Source organism: Canis lupus, chromosome 14, assembly GCF_048164855.1.
Source record: "Canis lupus baileyi chromosome 14, mCanLup2.hap1, whole genome shotgun sequence".
Lineage (NCBI taxonomy): Eukaryota > Metazoa > Chordata > Mammalia > Carnivora > Canidae > Canis > Canis lupus.
The window spans coordinates 52,435,627-52,459,916 of NC_132851.1; the positions used below are offsets into that span (position 1 = coordinate 52,435,627).

General features: G+C 32.7%; 1 long non-coding RNA gene across 8 annotated transcripts in view; it reads left to right on the plus strand.

The window, feature by feature from the left end:
* Nucleotides 1–24,290, plus strand: part of LOC140603487 (uncharacterized) — a 100,964-nt gene that overhangs the window by 7,314 nt on the left and 69,360 nt on the right. For 4 of the 8 annotated variants that reach the window (XR_012006473.1, XR_012006472.1, XR_012006466.1 and 1 more), the window contains 3 exons: nucleotides 3,219–3,380; nucleotides 6,744–6,854; nucleotides 7,013–7,219. This is a non-coding gene — a long non-coding RNA (uncharacterized lncRNA). Of the gene's footprint in view, nucleotides 1–3,218; nucleotides 3,381–3,968; nucleotides 4,427–6,743; nucleotides 6,855–7,012; nucleotides 7,220–7,241; nucleotides 8,478–24,290 lie in introns of those variants that run through there. The other 4 variants (XR_012006467.1, XR_012006470.1, XR_012006471.1 and 1 more) reach the window with 4 other exon arrangements.

Genomic DNA, 24,290 nt, shown 5'->3' on the forward strand with positions numbered 1-24,290 from the left:
GCATATTGGTAAGGTTTTTTGCTCATGTTCACAAACTAATTAGTGCCAGAGTTAGGAGTAGAAGAGAAATATGGAGCTCTTTTTACCACAGTGCACTCTTATCAGCTAAGTGGCAGCAGTTAGGAAAGATCTATGCAGGAAGGTGCATGCCATATTGGCTCTAGTTATAAGAACTTGCTGGACAGAAATTCCTTCCCTTGAATAATCAATCATTTTCTTCCATGAGTTTACTATCTGTGTGCCATTCATCTGGACAGTATAATTATTGGTGAAATCATTTCAACTGCCATTGGAAAACTCGCTCTTATTATTATTTTAGTAGGAAAATTTTACCTATAGCTTTTGCCATCTAATAATTCTTAAACTTCCTTGGTATGGACTAGAATGTGGGAGCTTATCTAATTTAGGGCCTTGAAAATTCTATAGTATTTTTTTTTTTTTTTTTTTTTTTTTTTTTTAGTATTTGAATTGTAGGGAATAATCTTTGGGAAATCAGGAAAGTTGAGAAGTCAATTTTACTGCAGAGGGTTGAGCTCTCTCTATATGGATAATGTATATATAAATTAAATAGCTACATGCATCATAGGATTATTTTCATTTTTTGTAATATATTTTAGTAATATCACTATTGAATTGTAAAGCATTGCATTTTGAATAAGTCACATTAGTTGTCACAGTGACAATTCAGAATTGAATAAAGAGTTGATCCTTAGCATCTGACACTCTTCCTAGAAATATTCATGGTCTTATATGTTAAGGTTGATTCTTCTGCCTGAGATTGTCATTTTTTAAAAGTGATTGGTGAACATATCTGTCTTTCTTTGATAGGTAACATGAAGGTTTTAGGACTTCAAAGAAGTTTTATTTTCTAAAATAAAGAAATTGTCATAGTCCATAGTTTTTTGCTTTGCCTTTTTTATTTACCCTGGCTGTTTTTCTAAAAAACTAATTTTTATCTTTTTTTCAAGAAGTCTATGATGTAATGAAAATCAATATTCTCTTTATCCATAGATGTGAGACTCAATATCAAACACGCATAAGAAGGTATATTAGCTTATATTTAGAAAATTAATACATGTTATTTATTTTAGCCCACTTGTATTTATTGATGACTGCTATGCTAACACCCTTTCCCTTTCTCCCAATCACCCTAAGTATACCATTGATATTTTGTGAAAAACTTCAATAATTCATTCAAGAATATATTGTTTGATAATTACAGATATTCATTAAAAGACATTCTCCTTGTTCGAGGGACTGAAGGCTGGCCTTACACAAAACAGAAGTAGGGCATAGTTGGGACAACTTTATTCACATGAAAACAACAGTGTGGCAATTTCCTGTAAAAGTGCTTTGCCTTAATTGGCATTTATAACCTGACCCTGAAAACAGACAAGTATGAGATAATGTTCCATATAAGAGCAGATGATTGGAACAGAAAAAAAAAAAAAAAAAAAAAAGATTTCTGCCATCAAGAAAGAAAAGCTAGTAGGCTATCTTCTTAACTAGGATGATTTGGAAAATAAAATCTCATTATGTATATAGAAAGGAAAAGGAAGATATTTGCCTTCCCAGCTGGAACTGACTCTTCACTCTGTCTAGCTCTTTTCAAACCATTTACTTTCACTTCTTCAACAGACACTTTTGAGCATCCTTTGTGTCAGGCAGTATTCTAGACTCTAGAGTCATATAATAGCAATTAATTAGAGCAAACCAAGTCCTTGACTTTAGGGAGCTTACTTTCTTTTCTTTTTTTTTTTAAGATTTTATTTATTTATTCATGAGACACAGAAAAAGAGAGAGGGAGAGAGAGGCAGAGACACAGGCAGAGGGAGAAGCAGGCTCCATGCAGGGAGCCCAATGTGGGACTCGATCCCAGGACTTCAGGATCACGCCCTGGGCCGAAGCCAGATGCTTAACCGCTGAGCCACCCGGGTTGCCCAGGAGCTTACTTTCTAGTGAGGAGAGACAGGCATACACAAATAAGGAAATAAATAAATACATAACATTCCAAATAAAATAAAATAGAAATTGGGAGTTGGAGACATTGATTCAACATGTATTTATTTTGTAACTTTTGTGTGCAAATGTAATCTTACTTCTTAGAAATGCAAAGAGAGGGCACCTGGGTGGCTCAGTTGGTTGAGCATCTGCCTTAGGCTCAGGTAGTGATCTAGGAGTCCCGGGATAGGGCACTGTATCCCAGCATCCGGCTCCCTTGCTCAGTGGGGAGTCTGCTTCTCCTCTCCTTCTGTCTGCCATTCCCCCTGCTTGTTCTCTCTCTGTCTCTTGCTTTCAAATAAATAAATAAATTCTTAAAACAAGAAAAGAAATTCAAAGAGAAGTGTTCCACCCTTGGGAGTTCACAATGGGAAACAGATAAATAAACAGGTAAAATTAAAAAAAAAAAAAAAGTAGGAGAGCAAAAATGCAATAAAGAAACATTACATTCTGCCTCCATATTTTTTTCCTAGGATTATGGTGATTGGGAAGATGGTTTTAGAGTAAACCTGTTAAAGAAACTTGTAATTAGAAGAACTATGAGTTTTCTATAGACCAGCATGGTCCAACAGAAATATAACATGAGCCAGAAACAAAAGCCACATATGCAGTTTTAAATTTTGTAGTTACCTGATATAAAGTGAAATGAATTTTAATAAAATATTTAATTCAATATGTTCAAAATATAACTTCAACATTTAATTACTATAACATTATTAATGAAATTTATACTCTCTTTTCCAAACCAAGTCTTCAAAATCTACTATGTATTTCCATTTAAGCATAACTCATTTTGGACTAATAATATGACAATTGCTCAATAGCTCATCGCTACCATATTATACAGCACATCTAGAGATGATTTCCTCTCAGTTTACCCCTCCTGTCCTCTGCGGTTATTATTTTGGAAATAAATACATATAGAGATTTTAACAAAGTCAGAGTATTGACTTTCTAGCTTGTTTTTATTACTGCAGCTGGCAATATGAGGGGCTTTTCTGCTTACTATGTTAAACATTTGGGTAATATCTCAAATAAGTTACAAAGAAGTAGGCATTTTTATGTGGAGAAAAATGGAGCTATATTTGAATAAAATAAATTTAATTTCTGAGTATTTTTTCTCTGCTAAATCACTATGAAATTGTTATTTTAAGAGGCAACGAAAGCTTGGTTTTGTTTATTTCACTTTTTTTTTTTTTTGGTCCTGTAACAATGAGAATATGAAGGTCAAGCTCAAGTGTTTTGAGATATTCTGAAATTGTAAAGCACAATGTAAAAGACAAGAAACTGTATTTCTCCTGGTTCCTCATTGAATTACATAGTGACTAAGAACTGCCAACTTGCTGACTATATATATTTTTAAGTCCAAAAGGCAAAAGGTGAGTATTCACCATTGACCTGCTTGTCAAAAACAGTGAACAATTTTTCTAGATGCTGACAGCTTATATGATTTTTTTACATGCTTTGTCCTTACAGCCTTCTCTCTCAGGTGTTTTCTATCTGTGCCTTTCTAGACCATTCGTTCAGATGATAGCTGAATTTACATACTCAGTAATCTATAAGAAGATTTAATTTAGTTAATCTGGGACTGATTTACAGCCTATAATCTTGAAAGTGTTAGATGTCATAATACAGTATCAATAAACTACAACATGTAAAAAAAAACTATCTAGTTTAATATTATATTTATGGGTTATTAGGCATTCTGACCCTCTACATAAATATGAAAAGACTAATGCTGAAATATCCTCTAAATCTAAGTACATTATTCTTATAGGATTAAAATTAGAAAGTTATTATTCCATATACATAATTTGATCAGAAAGTGGGGAAAAAAGTATATTCTTCTTCACTACAGTAACTTATGGCTAGCTTCTATTTTTAACTGTGTCTAACTGAATAATTTAGTTCGTAGTAAAATAAAGAAATATTCATGCTATTATACTGTACCCCTGTCTTTGTTTCAGGTCAACTGATATTGAAGCATTGATCTTTTCTAGGCTGTAGTTTTCTCCTCATTCATAAAATTTGAGGACACTGCTATGTTCACCCAGTAAATAAACTGAAAATGCAGCCATCATATATAGATAACAGAATGCATCATGAAATCTTTAACTTTTCTTTTCATTGATTTATGTTGGTGGTAGAGGGTGGTGGTGGATATTCAAATCTCTCAAAGGATTTTAACATTCCTGAATATATTTACTTCTATTCGTATCATATTGGTGTGGTTTACTCAAATTATTTTTTTTAATTTTTTTATTTATTTATGATAGTCACACAGAGAGAGAGAGAGAGGGAGAGACACAGGCAGAGGGAGAAGCAGGCTCCATGCACCGGGAGCCCGATGTGGGATTTGATCCTGGGTCTCCAGGATCACGCCCTGGGCCAAAGGGCAGGCGCTAAACCGCTGCGCCACCCAGGGACCCTACTCAAATTATTAACTTAGAAAAAAATCTGCCAGTTACTCTAGATTTCTTCATTTCTTGGCATAAAATACAAAATGTTAAAGATTTTATTAAAGACAATTTTATTTTATTTATTTTTTAAAGAATTTATTTATTCATGAGAGACACAGAGAGAGAGAGAGAGAGAGGCAGAGACACAGGCAGAGGCAGAAGCAGGTTCCATGCAGGGAGCCCGACATGGGACTCGATCCCAGGACTCCAGGATTACACCCTGGGCCAAAGACAGGCACTAAACTGCCAAGCCACCCAGGGATCCCCCACAATTTTATTTTTTAAGACATTATTTTAAGCTGAGGGGTGACCAACTGAGTTTACTAATGAGATATTTTAAGACTGATTATCAAGTTACTGAACATATCTGTAAATGTCATTTTATTTGTTTCCTGAGACTAAAGATTTGTGACTTAAATCTTTTTTTGGTAGTAGAATCCACAGGTATTTACAATGTCAATATTTGTCCTTTCTGTTTTATTTGCTGTAGCATGCTATTAAAAACTATGTGCAGACTTTTAAAATTTCATTAGACATTTGTAGTTACTCCTTACAAAATTTTTACAAGATAAGGAAAGAATCACTTACAAATAAACAAACAAGCAAACAAACAAACAGACAAGATAAAGTGTCAGCTCTAGAAATCCCAAATGATCTATTCAACATTTAGGGACTATCACAATGGGCCATGTTGATTTATCAGAGATCCAGTGTAGGTAGAGACCAGAGTGCTGAGTAGCCTTCCCTCACACAGTCTCATTTTATCCTGTTGCTGCTGGATGGGAGTTGGGACTCAGCTCCTCACCAGGTCCTGCTGGTACCAGGGCAGGGTACATGAAGTGCTGACTAGCCCACCTCTTTACTACCTTACTAAGTGTAGTTGGCAGTTCAGCTCCCTTGCTAGACATCCACGAAAGTACCCTGGCAGGTGAATAATAACACCATCCGTTTCTGCTGGGCAGAGATTGAAGACCAGCTCTCTGTTTAGATTCATTGACATTTTCCTGACAGTAGAATTAGAGCATCGCCTCTTTATGCCTAGTAGGAGATGGGGGATCAATATCTGTGGTGGGCTAATTCTAAAATCATCACCCAAGATGTTTCTCCTTAATACCAATGATGATAAATATGGAGACCCTCTTGCCCATGATTATGCTGTGTTCATATCAAAATGGGTTTTGCAGATATAGTTAAGGTTGCTAACCAGTCAACATTGAGTTACTCAGAGGAAATCATCTAGGTGGGTTTAATTTATTTACATTAACCTATTAAAAGCAGAGCTAGTAGCAGAATGGGAAGCCAGAAATATGCAAAAAAAAAAAAAAAGGTTCTGTACATCTTAACTGACTTTAAAAATGGAAGTCCATGTGTGAGTACTACATAGCAGCCTTTAGGAGCTAAAAGCAACCCTTAACTAGCAGCCAGTAATAATTAAAAGTAGGATGAAGGTGGTTGATTATATGAATAGGAGGCTCAGAGATTTTTCTGCGATAAGATTATGAAGCTCTCTGATTTTGTTTCTTGAGTGGCATCCCTTGGCCACTACCCAACCACTTGCAATATATGAATATCAGGATGCTGATTTTAATGATTGCCTAAGAATGGCCTAGGTTATTGAATCTTTACTAGAAACTAGAGTAATCCAAAAGTCCTGAGTTATTTATTAGTGTAATTTGAAAATAATCACAATTTATTTGCTCTAATTAAATATTTTGATAACAGAATGTGAATGAAAAGAATCACACATAAGAATAATCTGTGGACATTTATCTGGTTTTATAGTGGTTATAGAGAATAGGGCTTTGAATAACTTGATTTGTTTCATCACTGAATCAACATATTTTTATATAATTTGTCATTGGAAAACTCTGTTATTGTACAGATTGTTTTAGATATGAGCCTTTATTATTAAGAGTCAGTAATGGGGTGAAAGAGCAAATGCAAAAGAAAGCTTTCCCAGATTTTCCTATATCCATATCTTTGATGATGGGGGCAGTCACCAGTTGTATTAAGAGTACATGGATTTGGAAAAGGAGAGGGACTTCCTACTAAAGGATTCTTGAAGAAGTTGATTTCATGGAAATACAACTAATGCCCATAGGAACAGTTAGGATATCAGAGCGACTTATTCAGTTTTAAAATCTATTATGGTATAAAAATGAAATACAGACTTCAGTGGAAGAAGCAATAATTTCCTGAATGTTAAAGGAAAACCCTTAATAGCTACATAAAACTAGAAGTAAACTTTGTTTACAAATGCAGCAATATTGTTCTCAATTTCAGTATCGAAATCAATCAAGACTGAAAAGCTAAAGTGTCACTGACGAGCTATTCCCTCATGATTCCTTTTTACTCAAATCACATTGGAGCCTGAGTTGTGTTCAGTGATAGAAGGTAACATTTGCTGAGTGTACTGAGTGACATTTGCAATATGCCCTTATTGAAATCCCAAATAGTATTTATAAAGAAAGTTTCAATCAAAAACATTTTCAACCCATTTACTGATACAAACTATATAATCTTCATTACTTTCCCTGTTTCCTATTATATAGCTTCTTCTAAACTGACTATCACGAAAGGAAGAAAATAATATTTTTTACATAGCAAGAACACAAGATTTCAAGGTGATTTCTACATTGGTGAATATGTATTGTCAGTTAGATTTGCTGTAAACATTTCTGAAATGAATTCAAGACTGCTTTTCAGTATCAGATGAAAAAGCATATGTAAGAATAGAGATTCTATATCTATGTTACTGATGAGGCTTTATTTCCTCCGTAGGTATATTACAAATAAAAAAAAGTAAACCTAACAATGAGGCTGAAAAAAATGTTTCCTGAGCACCTACAAAATTCATTATGAGCCTATCATTTCCTTTTCAACGTTAGATGTTTGTATATTGTCACCAAACTTTCAAGTGAAGGCTTTCAAAATACAGGAGAATAAAGGGTGGGGAAATGGAAGTATGTATTGAATATGATGATGTACAACTATATACTTTTCACGATAAGTTCAATTTTTTTTACGTGAAATGGCTGTATTTTTTCTAAGCACAAAGTAAAGAAGAATTGCATAATCATGATATATTTAAAACTATCTTAAAATGAAGATTTTGGGATATAAAGTATATACATTTAAAGTATTAATACATCTTTTAAATTAGTGGAGATTTATTAATGTCTTATTCAGTACTTGTATTAGATGGCTAGCCATTTGAAAAGTAAAATGAAGCTGGATTGAAAAAATAAGTTGGGCTGAATCAAAATTTTAAAGAAAAAAGGCAACTACTAGATAATCATTCAGATTGTGGAAACAAATACACATATTCCAAAAAGAGAGCCTTATACTGAAATAAAATCATCACGAAAATTCTAGAAGATAAACTAAAAAATTTAGTACTGTGAATAAAAGAGAGAAAATGCCAATTTTTATTATGAAAGGAACAACAATAAATCATCAGTAAAAAGGAACACCCCAAATAAAATGAGAGCAAAAAAAATGAACTACAAAACAAATGATTAATTTCACTTATAATAAAGTTAAAATAGAGTTTAAAAAGTACATGTCTATTTGTCTATCCACTTATCTATATTTCTTTATATCAGAATATATGTTCACATTCTACCAAAAAATATGAAACGGAGTTTTTTCTTCATTTCAACAATAGTGTTAATTATATGTGTCTGTCTTATATTGTTGGCAGGGAGAAAGAAAGCCTCTATCTTTTACTGTTGGTGGAATGTGAACTGAGTTGCTACATCATTTTGGAGGATGTTTTATTAATTGCTAAGCATTATATGTTCTTTGCCACACTCTCATCCTTAGAAATTAATATCACAAACACATTCATATCAATGGGACAATATAGGCTTCCATATAGAAGAGTTTAAATTTATTGCATCATGGTTTGTGCTTTTTCTCTTCAGTAGATTAATAAATGAAGTATGACCTACTCATATGACTGTATCTTTTTGTGGCAACAACAAAAAACTGAAAAATGGATGTTTACAATTTAATGTAAAGCAAATTAAAACATTGTAAAATATTAAGTGTATTATTATTTTTAATGTAATGAAATATACAATAATAATATGATTTATTATCATACAAACATATAAAACGAATTAATCTTGTTTAGTTATTTATTTCATAACTATTTTGAGAACCTACTTGGTGCAGTCACAAGGTTCTTTTTCTTTTTTATTATATTATGCAATCACATGATTTTTAATTACTGTGTAATAGTTGGTATGCAAATAGTCAATATACATATATTTATATAGTGAAAAAAAATACAGTAAAATGAATACCCATCAGTCTACAATCTAACTTAACTGGAACTTTGCCAATAGCATTGCATTATCTTCTGTGCTTCTCCAAATTACCATCCAAAGCTTCCTTTTATTTTTACTTTTATCCCAGTTTGTGTTTATCAATCTTTTCTTTTTCATTTTAATGGTTCTTGAAGTACACATTCATACAGAAAACAATAAAGATTAAATGATCAGTTTCATGAATTTTCACACACACACACACACACAAAACAAACAAAATAAAGCAAAACATTAAAAAAAAATAACACCTAGATGGAGAAACAGAACCTTACTAGTATCTAAGAAGCTTCTCATTCCCTTCCTTTCAGTCAAATCTTTCTTTGAAAGGTAATCATTAGCCTATCCTCTTACATCCTGAATTATTCTTACCTGTATTTGAACTTTATATAAACAGAAGCATTTCATAAACAGCATTTTGTTTCTTTTGTTCAATATAATGTTCCAAGATTTATCTGTGTTGTTCAATAAGGCAATCATTCATTTATTCTCATTGTTTGATAGTATTCCATTATTCCATAATATGAATATGCAGAATTTTACATACATATTATACTTTAGCTATTACATATAGTTAAAATTAACATTTATAAATATATATATATATATATATATACATAAACACATAAATACATTTTTTGGTATATAACTTAAGTAGAATTACTGGGTCAAAAATATAACTTATCCCATTTTTTTTTCGGATAGTATCAAATAGTTATTCAAAGTAGATACACCAATTTACACTTCCACCTTCATTGTGAGAGTTCTAGATAATTCATATACTCACCATCACTTGATGTTATTACTGCAGTAGATTAGATTAATAAAGATACATTATTTCCCTCACTTCAATGAATAGACCATAAATTCCTGCCATTAGATTCTAGTCCTGGCCATATGTATTGCTTTGGTCAATGAAATATTAGTTTTACAATGTGAGTACAGTAATGAGAAATAATTGCCTGGTTGGGTTGCTCTCTTGTGCTTCAGTAATTCACACAAGAAATATATATCCAAGTTAATCATGTGGATCCTAGGAGAAGGATGAAAGACATGAGGAGCAGAGCAGAGCTACTCAATGGAACCTATCTTAGACTAGCTGGCCTATAGCTGGCCTGAAACCTGAACTAATGCTCACTGTTGTATGATGCTGATATTATATGGTTATTTCTTACATAGTATTATTATGACCATAGTTAACTAATACAGTTAAGTATTCTTCTGGATGACGAGTGGTATCATTCTGTGTGTGTATATTGTGTATGTTGTTTGGTTTGCATTGCCTTAATAACTAATGAAGTTCAATACATTCTCTAATGCTTATTATTCATTGGAAATTATGTTTTATGAAGTACTTAAGTATTTATTTATTAAGTATTTATTGAAGTATTCAAGTATTTTCATCATTTTTCTGAGTTGTCTGCATTTTGTAGGACAGTTTTGCATATTATCTGTTTATAGACATATGCACAGATAATATATAGATCATATATTATGTAATATATATTACATATGAGTGCTTTATGTATATACAGATACATGTATGTGTGTGTGGTATAAATGATAGATTTATTTATATATTGACAATGAATCATTTGTTATATATTTATATTTCATATATTTTCCCACCCTGGGGATTACCTTTTCACTTATTAATTGCTATTTTTTGATAGACATCTGTTAGTTATAATGTCAATTTATTAGTTTTTTCTCATTTATAGTTAGTACTTTTTGCATTTAAAAAATATTTTTATACTCTATGAAGATAACATGTTATATCTAAAAATATATTTAAATGTAAATGTATTTACGTGTATTTAAATGTAAATAAATGACCCATGTAGAGCATTCATTATGTATGCTGTGGGTTAAGGTGACAAGTTTCATTTTTCTCCACGTGGATTTTCATTGTGAATGGCCCCTGCCTGCTTTTTTCCATATTGGAAACCTACACTTTCATCACTGCACTTCCATGTCACTCTTTACAAAAATAAGTTTATATAGAGATACATATCTTGTATGGCTGTTTTAAGTCTCTTTAGCCTTTTCTGCTGATTACCACCAACTCTGAACAAAATACGAACAAAATACAAAAAGTAACTACCTGAGATCTTAGAATTATGTTTTTATGATAAAAGTAAACATAAAGTCAGGTTGTAGAGGAAAGAAAAATTTGGAGTAATTGAGTGAATTAGGAGAATGAAGGTGAAATAAAAATGGATTTTGAGATGAATGAGAAAATAAGAGCACTTGCCACCAGCAAACTTACTCTACAAGAAATGTTAAAGATAGTTCTTCAGGCTGAAGGAAAATGATACGAGAGAGAATCTTGGATCTTTAGGAGTGAAGAAAGACCAGAAATAATAAATAATCCAGCTATGTATAGTAGAATATTTTTGTTTTAATTTCTTTAAAATAAGGATACAAGTTGACAGCAAATAATCTAACATTTCCTGTGGGGCTTTCAACGTGTTATATATAATAGATTTAACAACTGTAAGATCAAGCTTAGTGAGGGTATAAATAGACACATGGTGGCAGACTTCCTACATTTTGTTGAAGTAGTGCAACATTAACTCTTAGACTGAATATTTGAATATGTATATTTTAATTTCTAGAGTAACAAAAATTATGCAAAGTGATATGGCTACAAAAGTCAACAGATACATTAAATGTAAGGATCAACTTATCCAAAAGGAGGGATAAATGGTAAAATGGAACAACCAAAATTAGAGGGGACAAACAGAAAATTGCAATAAAATATGAGACCTATATTCAACTGTATCAATAATTATATTAAAAGTTAATGGTCTAAGCATTCTAATTAAGAACCAAAGATTGATAGGCAATTAATTAAAATGCAAAAAAATAAACATTGAAATATAAAACAAATGCTTATAAAGCTTACTTAAGGAAAAAGGGGGAACACAAATCATATATATAGGGCTATCATATACTTGCTGCAGGAATTAAAATGTAATAAGCAAATATTACGAAAAACTTTATGCCAACAAATTTGACAACTTATATGAATGGACATACTTCTTAAAAAATACAATTTATCAAAATTCACACAACCTCCTTCTCACCCCCAAATTTAAATAGCTCTATATCTATTGAAGAAATTAAATTTGTTCCAAAAAATATCTCCAAAAATAAAAAATCAAGGTCCAGAGGGTTTTGGTGGTGAATTTTATTAAACATTTAAGAAATAAATTTTCAGAACATTTTAGAAAATAGAAGAGAAGGGATGATTGACTCTTTTTATGAGATTATTGTGACTGTGATATCAAAATCTGACAAATTAAAAAAAAAAGAAAACAAGAAAGAGGTAAAGAAAGAGTTACAGAAATGAGCTATTGATAAAGAAATATCAAAATTATTGGGAAAAGTTTGATTTCATTTATGTAAAATTCTAAATTAGAAAATTTTATATGTGCTAATTGCTATGTTTAATATACCTTAAAGTTATAACAAATAACGTGATGAGAAAGTACCTAACAAGTTACATATCAAATGTTAAATTCTCACTAAATTATAATTATATTAGTTTTCTGGAGTTTCTACAACAAAGTACCATAAACTATATGGCTTAAACAACAGAAATTTGTTGTCTCAATAAAGATGGAGGCTAAGTTGGTTCCTTCTGAGGACCAGGAGGGAAAAATCTGTTCCCTGGCTGTCCTCTAGCTTCTTGTGGTTGTTTATTGTCAATCCTAGGCACTTTTTAGCCTGTAGATACATCACTCCAATCTCTGTCTTCGTCTTTCCATGGCATTCTCCCTGTGTGTGTGTGTCTTTGTGTCCAACTTTCCACTTGTTACAAGGATACCAGCAGACAGATTGGGTTAGGGCTCACTCTATGACTTCATTTGAACTTGATGACCCTGTAAAGGCCCTTCCAAATAAAGTCACAAAAAATAATACCCACAGAAGGACTCCAGCATATCTTTTTTGAAGGGTAAAATTAAACCCATTTCAGGGAGGAATATATTGCAGAGAATAGAAAACTCATTTAAAAAATTAAAAGTTTTTTCTTTTATCAAAAGATCTAGGGTGCCCAGATGGCTCAGCAGTTTAGCACTGCCTTCAGCCCAGGGCCTGATCCTTGGAGACCCGGCTCCCTGCATGGAGCCTGCTTCTCCCTCTGCCTATGTCTCTGCCTCTCTCTCTCTCTCTCTCTCTCTCCACTGTGTCTCTCATGAATAAATAAAATATTTAAAAAAAGATTTTTCCAAACTTTCTAAGACAGTGCACTTATGAGACTGTTTGCCCAGCTCTAGCTGGCAGTACTTGAAAGCCAATCAAGTCTTAGTGCTCACTGTCCAGAGCTAATCTAGAGCAGTGCTTCTTTATCTGCTTTGATCTTGCTCTTAAAATGAATAGTTCTTCAATTTCTTGTTCCACAAGTATGTCTCCACACTTACCATGTGCCTGGCTTCTTTGATAAATAACCAGGTTCAAGCTCACTTTTCTGCTTGACTTCATTGCTGTCATCTAGGAAACCACTCCTGGTGTTTTCTGTCTTTTCCCTAAGCCCTTTTGTGTTCAACTACCAAGTCCAGTTTTAGTACCATGAAAATGACTGGCTTTACACATTCTGTTAAATCTCTCACAGAAAACACTCTTACTGATATTTCTGAACAAAGCAAAAACAATTCTGTGCTTTCTTCCATATGACAGCACTGAAAAATATTTGAAGAACACTGTTTTATGCTTTTCATGTATTACTTTGTCTGTTTCAGTGGCCCATCTGGGCCTGGTTTAGCTTGAGTTGCAATATATTTTACAAGAATAAACTTAAGTATTACCTATGTAAAAATTCCTCAAACCTCAAACTTTGGCTGTGTTATTCACTACTTCTACCAAGTGGTAGTTCTCTGCATGGCTCAGATTATCTATCATAATCATTTATTCAATCTTATTCTACTCACAATGGTATCTGCTTTTTGGTACAAATATATTGCTTAAATCATCTTTTCAATTCTAGCACAAGGAATTAAAATATAGATGTGTAGGCAATCAGTAAATTGAATGAGTGAACAAGTAAGAGTCATGAGCTCTCTTGCTTTACTTTCAAGTTGAATAGTATTTAGCTCTTCAATATCTTATATTAAGTCCATTATCTATCTGATTATTCATCTGAATGCATGCTCAGTAGTCCATGTTTTGCTTAAAATGTGGTAGGCAGAATTGGACAAAAGTGTTTTGATTTTGGAGTGTAACTTCCAATTAGGAATTATTATTTTTTAAAGATTTTATTTATGTTTTTGTGAAAGACAGAGAGAGGCAGAGACAAAGGCAGAGGGAGAAGCAGGCTCCGCAGGGAGCCTAATGTGGGACTCAATCCCCAGACCAGGATCATGCACCAGCAGAAGGCAGATACTCAACTATTGAGCCACTCAGGCATCCCCAGATTAGGAGTTATTGTAAGTTTTTGTTCAGGGAATAAGTGGTATTAGAATAATGTAGACTTCGAGAAAATATAGTGTCTATAATGGTTAATTTTATGTGCCAACTTGACTGGGCTAAGTGATGCCAAGGTAGCCAGTAAAACATTATTTCTGGGTGTGTCTGTGAGGGTGTTTCCAGAGGAGATTAGCATTTGAAACTGTAGGCTGAATAAAGAAGATTGCTCTTACCAATTTAAGTGGATATCGTCCAATCCATTGAGGGCCTGAATCGAAAAGGTAGAGAAGAAAGAAATTTGCTCTCCTTGAGTAGGAACCTCAATTTTCTCTTGCCCTTGACACTGGCATGTCCAGTTCTCTGCCTTTGGATTGTAATTGAGACTTATATCAATGACCCTGACACCTTGCATTCTTGGGTCTTTAACACCATCAGTTTCTCTGGTTTTCATGCCTTTAGACTTGGACAGAATGACACCACCTACTTTTCTGGTTCTCCTGCTTGCAGACAGCAGGTGTGGGACCTCACCTCCATAATTGCATGAACCAATTTTTATAGTAAATCAATAAATAGGATACATATATCCTGTTGGTTTTGCTTCTCCGAAGAACCATAATTAATATAGTATCCAAATCCAAATATTAACTATTCTAAGAGTAATCTAATTCTTTCTCATTTAATATTGTAGGCTGGGGCAGATTGACTTTGCATGTTCATTTGGGGCACAGAGTAAAACTGCTCTGTTATCCTCTAAACATGGCATGCAAATCCACCCTTGAAATAATTGTCAGAAGAGGAAAACATTCTAAGTGGCACAAGTATAGGGGCTTTTTATTACCCAGTACTCAAAATCATATGTATTTTCTGTTCATAGAACATTGGTTAGAACTTACTTACCTGGCTGAAACTAAATGCAAAACAAGTTAAAAAATGTAGCATAAAAAAAAAAATGTAGCATAGCTGTATCCCTTGTAAGAGGAAGAAATGGACTTTAGTTAGTAGTCTCACGTATACTGGAGAAATAATTTTTTTTTTGTCAGAAAGATTGTAGAAAGGTATACTTAAGTTAGTGAGGTAATGACCTAACTATTGAATCCAACAGAACTCTAGTTAACTTTCTTTGAGAGAGTTTATGAGAAAGGCATTGTTCTAAGTGAATATATGTCAAACGTATATCAAAATTGATATCTTAAAATTTTGTTTTTGGCACTATTGCATATATTGATTTTAATAGTTATGTAATTTTGTTCACATTCATATCTTTATACTTTTCATTTTTTATATGACGTGACCTAGGGATTTTATCCCTAGGCAGTTGTTCCAATAGGCAGTTGTTCCAATATCCCTTATTGAAAAGTCTGTCAGAGGTAACTGTTATCTGCGATGCCTCTCTGTTCTATACTGTACTTTCATATAAAAATAATTCTGTGAATAGGTGTCATATGGTCAATAGTGTCTTAGATATTTGGAAAAGTGAGTCCTCATAGCTAGCACTTCTTACAAATTTGTTGTTGTTTTTATGATACACTATTTCCATATAATTTTTAAGATCAGCTTTGTCAGTCCCTGAAAAAATCTTTTTGGGATTTAAATAAAATTATACAGAATTTATATACTTCTATATTTATTTAGGTCTTCTTACAGGTCATTTGATATGGATCTTATACTTTTCTGTGAAAGTTCTTCTGTCTTTTATTGAAATTCCATGTCAGACCTCTTAAAATTTTATTTGCTTTTCTTTTGCTGGTGTATATGGTATATATTAAAAATAGCAAATCTTTCTAATTGGGATGTTTGAGACATAATGAATTTTGGATAGAGATATTGTATGATCTCACATATTAAAAATATTCTTTACAAAGTAGCTTAAAATTCTTGTGAGGATAATTATGATCATAAAGTAAAAAATGTTCTTTTGTGTTTCCCTTTCCAAACAAAATTTGTTATTGTTTTTTAACTTCATCATCTACATGTCTGCATTACATTTCTCAAAAGAGAGAGAGAAATTGCCTAATTCCTCTATTTTAAGCACATTTCACCCACTCTTTTGATATATCTTTTTATCAGGTTGTGATTGTTCACTTCTATTAAAAAGTTACTAAGATATTTTAATAAAATACTATTTGTATTTTGCATTATAATTATATTTTAACCTTAATATGTTAATGTATTCAATATTATTGATATTTATTTAATTATAAAATTTTAAAAAGATTTTATGTATTTATTAATGAGAGATACAGAGAGAGAGGCAGAGACATAGGCAGAGGGAGAAGTAGGCTCCCTGTAGTACTCCATCCCAGGACCCTGTCTGGGATCCCAACCTGAGCTAAAAGGCAGATGCTCAACCCAGGTGCCCTGATATTTATTTAATTATAAACTATATTTGCATTTCTTAAACAGATTGAACTTAATCATGACACATAATTATTTAATAAACTTTATTATAATCAGTTTGCTCATATTTTATGTACTGCATGTTCATTTATGATCCTTTGTGAATTTTTTTGAGTTTTTATTTATTTATTCATGAGACACACAGAGGGAGAAAGGCAGAGACATAAGCAGAGAGAGAAGCAGGCTCCTTGCAGGGAGCCTAATATGGGACTCGATCCCGGGACGCCAGGATCACACCTTGGACCAAGGGCGGATGCTCTACTGCTGAGCTACCTAGGCATCCCTCATTTGTGAAATTAAATGATAATTTCACTTCCTCGCACAATTTATGCCTGGCTTTGGCATCAAAGATACCTTCCCTATATGATGAAAGGAGGGACACTCATTTTTTCCTACTATCGCCATGTTTAAACAAGATTTATAATATCTGTTACTTAAGGTTTTGATAAGATTCGCTGAAAAATACATCCAGATCTGATTCTTTATTTTGAGGGAGAATTTTAAATATTGATTTGATTATTTAATACCTATAAAAAGTATGTTCCTAGTTTTTATATTAGGTTTTATAGGTTATTTTTTAATAAAGCAATACATTTTGTTTGTTGTCAAATTTATATCATCTATTTGCTCATAACCTCTTGTAATGATGGCTTTTTAAGTCTCCTAATATTTTTTCCATACCCTTTATGCATTTCCTAATCTATCTTTATAGAAGTTTGCCACTTTTATTAGATTTTTCAAGGAGACATCCTTCTAGTCTATATTTAATATTTCATTAACCTTTTCTTTTCTCCTGCTTTATTTCTGGATTATCTTGTTTTTTCTTCTTATTCCTCTAGCTTCTTAATTGAAGAGTGACTTGATTTTTTTCAAAATGTCAGTGTTTCAAAAGATGCATTTTATGTTACAACTTTCTAAATATTGTTTAATTATATTCTATAGTTTTGAAATCTACTAAGATTCATACTAAATAATATACAACTTTGTGATCACTTTTACCACCAGTAGGCATTTATAAGGGTGAGTTATTTAGAAGAGGTTCTTTAATTCCAAGATATATGTACTTCTAAATTCTCATTAACAAATATTATTATATTGATTTGTCATCCTAAAATGTACATGATTAAATCATTTATTTGAAATGTTTTGGAACATTCATGATAAGATGCAGAATTAAAGTTTTTCTGAAATTCCTATCAGAAGTGATTTAGGTTTTTTTAATCTCACTGTTTCTTATCTTCCTTTTCATATTTTATCCCCTTTTTACCCTTAACCCTGCTTTTTATGTAGTCAGTAAAATCATTCTTCATCTACTTAATCTTTTTCATTATCTGTCATTGAATCTTTAATGTCAATAGATTCCATTCTATTCCTAGAATTTCTATTTGGCTATTTCTCTTTTATCTTTTTAAAAAATGTATTTGACTTTTATCAATTTTGTATTGTTGTGGTTCCTTCCCTTTCATCTTTAATCCCTGTAAGCATATTTATTAGAACATATGAACTCCTTGGATTGTTTTCCTGAGTGCTTGAATGTAGCATATTAATGTCTATAGATCTTTATTGGTGGAAATCCTGTGGGGGCTTGAAAAGGATACTTGTTGGTTTTTTGTTTGTTTTTTACCAAATTTACTAATATATCATGAGGCCATTTTGATGGTCTAGGATCATAAGCTAAAGTTCAACAAAAAACATTTCAACAAAAGTTAAACTCAGTACAAAATTGATGAGGAATTGGGCATATTTGGCATTATACGATTCTAGGCCAGTAGTTTGATAGCTGTTATGGAGTAGGAGAAAGAACAGAAGAAAAGATGAGAGGTGCAGTTAGTTAAGCATCTGTCTCTTGGTTTCAGCTTAGGTCATGATCTTAGGGTTGTCATCTCCCAGTCCTGAGACTGAGCCCCATGGTAGTAATCAGAGCATTCTGATTACTGAGATTCTTCCTCTTGCTCTCCCCCTCCCATCAAGATCTCTCTATCTTTCAAATAAATAAACAAATCTATAAAAAAGAAGAAGAAAAGATGAAACAGTGAAGTTAGAAAAGTAATCTGATAGGGCAAAGCAAGGAGAGAAAGAAACCATTCTAGAAAAGCTTTTAGACATGAAATCACTTCCCACTATCATATTGGTAAGAGTTTTATGTTCATCTCTTTCTGGTAGATGGATGAAGGCCCTAGTATGCTAAAGTTGAAAAATCATATTTCCACAATATATTGACCGTCAAGTGACAAATTCTATGAGGTAATAATTATGAATATTAAATTCAGTCCTCAGGCACCTGGGTGGCTCAGCGGTTGAGCATCTGCCTTTGGCTCAGGGCGTGATCCCAGGATCCTGGGGTCAAGTCCCACATCAGGTTCTGCACAGGGAGCCTGCTTCTCCCTCTGCCCCATCTCTGCTTCTCTCTCTGTGTCTCTCATGAATAAATTAAAAAAACATATATTTTTTAAAAATAAATTCAGTCCTCAACTTCAAATCAAATAATGATTTATTTTCTTTTGCTCATATTTCTTCTTTTCACATGTCTCACCACTTTACCACTCTTCTGCTGCTTTCTTTCTTTTGTAAATAATTCTTCCTCTAGTATATTTTTTATTTTATAAATCAATCTTTCTCTAGTATATTTTTCTATCCTCCTTCTCTTTCTTTACCTTGGTCAGTTACTTCATGCAATTTTCAGGGAGTTCTGCATCTTGGCTTCAGAAATTTCTCAAGCTTTTTCCCCTACTTGGTATCTTGCCACTAGCCTCATACAAGTATGTAAGTTCTGGCTGCCATGACACAGCCCATAATGAAGGGGACTCTCAGAGTACATCCATTGTAACTAAAAGATAATCTAAATAATCTTCTACATTTTTACAATTTCCATTTTGGAGCTCACCCATTTTATTAAAAGTTACCTGTTTCAGCTGTAAAAATGATTCTATGTTTAGTTCAGGTAAAAGGAAAGAATAGAGTGGTAAGATAGTGTTTCCTATATAGATGTATAGATTTCTCCTCCTTAATATGTTTCTATGTATTATTTTCTTTTCTGGGGGGGAAAACAAGTTAAGTGCCTTGAATCTAAAATTTTATCTCTATTCTGGATAGTAACCTTGCTAATCTTACAAGGTCCCATGAATATTCTCTAATTTTTACTTTCAGTTTCTTTAAATTTTTTTTAATTTTTTATTACTTTCAGTTTCAATATTAAATACACAAAAACCATCATACACAGTAAGATTTACCATTAGGTGAAGATGATGATGGACACAAAACAATAAATTGGAAGATAGTCAAGCACCACAGCTCTGTGTCTCATGTACCATGCATATTAGTCAGTATTTCAAATATCTAGTTTCTTATATTTCATTAGAGCTCCTTGAAATGTCTCTTGGCTGTATTTTTACCAAGCTTCCTGTTAAGAAACAAAGTCTGAAACTCTACTCACCTATAGTACTCATTTGTCTCCTGAAACTATGTCTATTTTCCTGATTCCATACATAATAGTACTAGGAATAAAATCAATACTGACATTTGTCTAAAAACTATGTGGAATGTCTGACAAGTCATGCAATTCACTTTACAAAGTGAAAAACCAGACATTTTGATAAGTGAAACGATTACCTCCCAGACCTCTCTGATATCAAAGTTGTTAGTTTCTAGCCTTCATCTTAGGGATGGGACTACAGCTGGCTCTTCATAAAAAAGTCTCTTAATGAGGAATGGCTGGGCTACTGACAAATCATTATCCTTCCTTCTTTGAAAAAACAAAAAAAAAGCCTTGACATGATGAAGTGCTCTAATCGATTCTGGCCTCTCTTTTGTTGTCAAAAAATCTATTAACCTATGGGGAACTGTGGCCTTAAAGCATGGCTGATTGAAGACGATCCATAATTTTCATTTGGCAGTTTTGCCCAAATTAAAGGAATAGGAAAAATGGCTATATTTTTTTCCCCATTTCACCAGTATCATGTTTTGTCTTCCATTCTGTCTGATCACTCTGACCTAAAGTGTTTCTGGATGGCTCCAAGTGTTCTGTCTGGACTTTTCCTATATCTGAGATACTTCCAGAATTTTACACACACAAGGAAGCTCAAGCTAACACTCCCATCTCCTTGGCAGTGTCTCAATTATTTATCTGAAGAAAGAAGGTATAAGACTTCCTCCAGACTCCTTGTTGGTATCAATCTTTGAGAGTCAACCAACCTTATTTTTCTGAAGGGAAAATCAATGTTTAATTCAGAACTAAGAATAGTAGAGTTTCTGGGTTCTACTTTAGAGTGCCATTGGTATTAGAATACTAAGTGAATTCAATATGACTGGGAATTTCTTTTTTAAAATATTTTGTTTATGTATTCATGAGAGACACAGAGAGAGGCAGAGTCATAGGCAAAGGGAGAAGCAGACTCCATGCAGGGAGCCTAAAGTGGGACTCAATCTTGGAATTCCAGAGTCAAACACTGAGCCACGTAGGCATCCCTGACTGACAACTTCTTGATGGGAGTTATCTTTTAAAATTCTTATGACACTATCAAATAATAAAAGAGTTAAAATCCATTTAATTTAATCAATTATAATATATATGTTTATAATTGCAGACTATATATATGCTAATTTTAGAATTGGATAGAAATTAGTATCTTAGATTGTAATTTGAAAATGGTAGCAGTCTTTCCCATGGGAAAAGAATAACATATACCTTATAGCTGAGAAATAAACCCTAATAATCTACATATGGGCATGGATAAAGACCTTCCTTGCCTTGGGATTCTTCCTTCTGTGGAACATCAGAAGTATCTCCCTTAGTGAATAGTTTAAGATACGTGATGTCTTTCCTATACTTCTCTAGTGTCAGGATAGGAAAGGTAGGCTAGAAAATGCAGATGTGAACAGAACAAATCTTAAGGAACATTCTCTATCACTTTATATTTACTCAGGCCTCTGTTTTCCATAATTCTCTAATCTACCTTCTGGCCCTATGATTCTTCTTTTATATTAAAAAATATCCAGTGTATTCAAGCCATCTTCATTTTTTTTTATTAAAACTTACTCTCATAAAATGTATGTTTATAACCTGGTGAGATATTCAAAATATTAACAACATATAGAGGATGGTAAGTGTCCAATCAGAACTGATAGCTGCCACGTACTTGAACAGGGTGGTAGGTATTCTCTACTGTGTCAGGCACTAAATCCTGGGAGAATATATGTTAGAAGATAGGGTGACTTCCCAGCACCTTTGAAATCACATCAGAGGTAAGATTTTTTTTTTCCCTTGAGGTCAGCTATAAAATAATGTATAATTACATGGATTTCATTGGCTTATTTAACACTTTTGATATGTTTTATTATTGAGATTTAGAGAATTTAGGTTTCTGTGGCTTAATGATCCTGGGGTTATATGCTAAGGACCAAGTACAGAATCAATGAATCTCACATTTCTTTATCTCAGTGATTGCTGAAATGTTGTTGGTTAACACAGTCTCGGTAAAACTAAAAAGTCAAAATAATTTATTGCAGTAAATTAGTTCAAGATATACTTATGCAGTATAGCAAGAAATCGTTTAGATGTATTTTGTTTGCCCTATAAATATGTTTTTTATTACTTGTGAAAATAGATGCAAAAATTCTGATAAGATATTAGCACTGTAGTTCAGCCATTTATCAAGAATAATATGCTATGGCCCAAAAGGTTTAATTTTGGGAGCAAAAGTGTGGTTTGAATACAAGTGTATATGTATATATAATTGATTACATCAATACACAAGGGGAGAAACCATAAAGATAAACATGTAAGATGCAGAACAGAGATTTGATAACATTTAGTTATCATCATAGATAAGCTACTAAACATACATAATAAAAGGCAACTATATAAATATTACAAGTCAATTATAATTACTTGATAAAAATATTATCCCAGTGTGGAAATCTTAAACACTTTAATTAAAACAAGAAATAGCCAGGGATGCCAGTTATCACCTGTGTTTCTTTAATACTCTTAGGGATTCTAACCGATGTGTTGGACAAGAAAACTAAATAAGCAAAATAAACATTGGAAAAGAAGAGACAAATTTGATTGAATTTACTCCTTTTACTTTGATTGAATTTTTTATGATTGAGTTCCTAGAGAACCCTGAGAGGTTCCAGTCAGAAAGCTTCCAGGAAAAAAAAAAAAAAACAAAACAAAAAAAAACAAAAACAAACAAAAAAAAACTTGATAATTTGTTTTTATATAATATTAGTATGTAAATTCAATTATTATTTATGCTAGAAGTATGCTTCCAGCAATAAAAATTGGAAAAAGATACAATTTACAACTCCACATTAACTCTTAAAAATTAGAAATGTTTTGGGGATCCCTGGGTGGCGCAGCGGTTTAGCGCCTGCCTTTGGCCCAGGGCGCGATCCTGGAGACCCGGGATCGAATCCCACATCGGGCTCCCGGTGCATGGAGCCTGCTTCTCCCTCTGCCTGTGTCTCTGCCTCTCTCTCTCTCTCTGTATGTGACTATCTAAAAAAATATATATGTAAAAAATTAAAAAAAAATTAGAAATGTTTTAAGAAGAAATACATAACAATATAATTATTTCTAATCAAAATCATAGTAAAAATTTTAATAAATATATAAAAGAGGTCTAACATATGACAAGACATATGTCCTTGGCTATGAATCCAGCACATTACATATATAAATTCTCCAGTTACTTTTGGATTTTCAAAATAATTTCCTTACTCCCCTGGATAAACTATCTTCAATGTTCATACAGTAAACTAATACCTGATAATATCTAAAAAGAAAATTTTCGGAAGAAGTAAGGGAGTTCTAAATTGTCAATATCATATTATCTCTAATTAACATCACCATAATAACATCAATGTGGCAGTGGCATTGGAATAGATGAATAGCACAGGGTCATAGAGTATGACATACAGAGATAGCTCTCAGTATGTAAGAATATAAGAATGTATTACGTGAAAAGTGGTATTTCAATTTGGTAGGAAACATGCGTTATTTGTTAGTATTCTGGCCCAAGTGACAATACATCTACAAGAAAATGAACTTTTATAGTGTAGAAAAAAAGACTTTTCAAATGGTAAAAATGTACATGTAAAAAACCACATGTATGTACAGAGAGAAAGAGAGAGAGAGAGAGAGTCTGCCTTCAGCTCAAGTCATGATCTCAGGGTCCTAGGATTGAGCCCCATGTCAGGCTCCCTACTCAGCAGGGAGTCTGCTTCTTCTTCTCCCTCTGCCCTTCCCTCCCCAACTCGTGTGCTCTCTCTCTCTCATAAATAAATAAATAAATAAATCAATAAATAAAATATTTTTAAAAATTAAAAAAAAATAGAATCCTAAAAGCCATAAAAAAGAATATAAGCATACCCATTTGGAGAAATTATATATCTATATATATTCAATACAGAAAATACTCAATGGTAAGTCTAGATTCTTAGTCTACTCAAAGAGCTCTTAACTCTTACAAATCAAAAAGCAAAAGGCAAGCAACTCAATACATAAATGGGCCAAGATATTGAATAAAAAATTGTGAGATCGTATTCAAATGGCTAACCAACAAGTGAAAAAATACTTTCAGGGCACCTGGGTGGCTTAGTTGATTAAGCATCTGCCTTCAGGTCAGGTCATGATCTCAGGATTCTGGGAAAGAGCCCCCTATCAGGCTCCCTGCTCAGCGGGAAGTCAGCT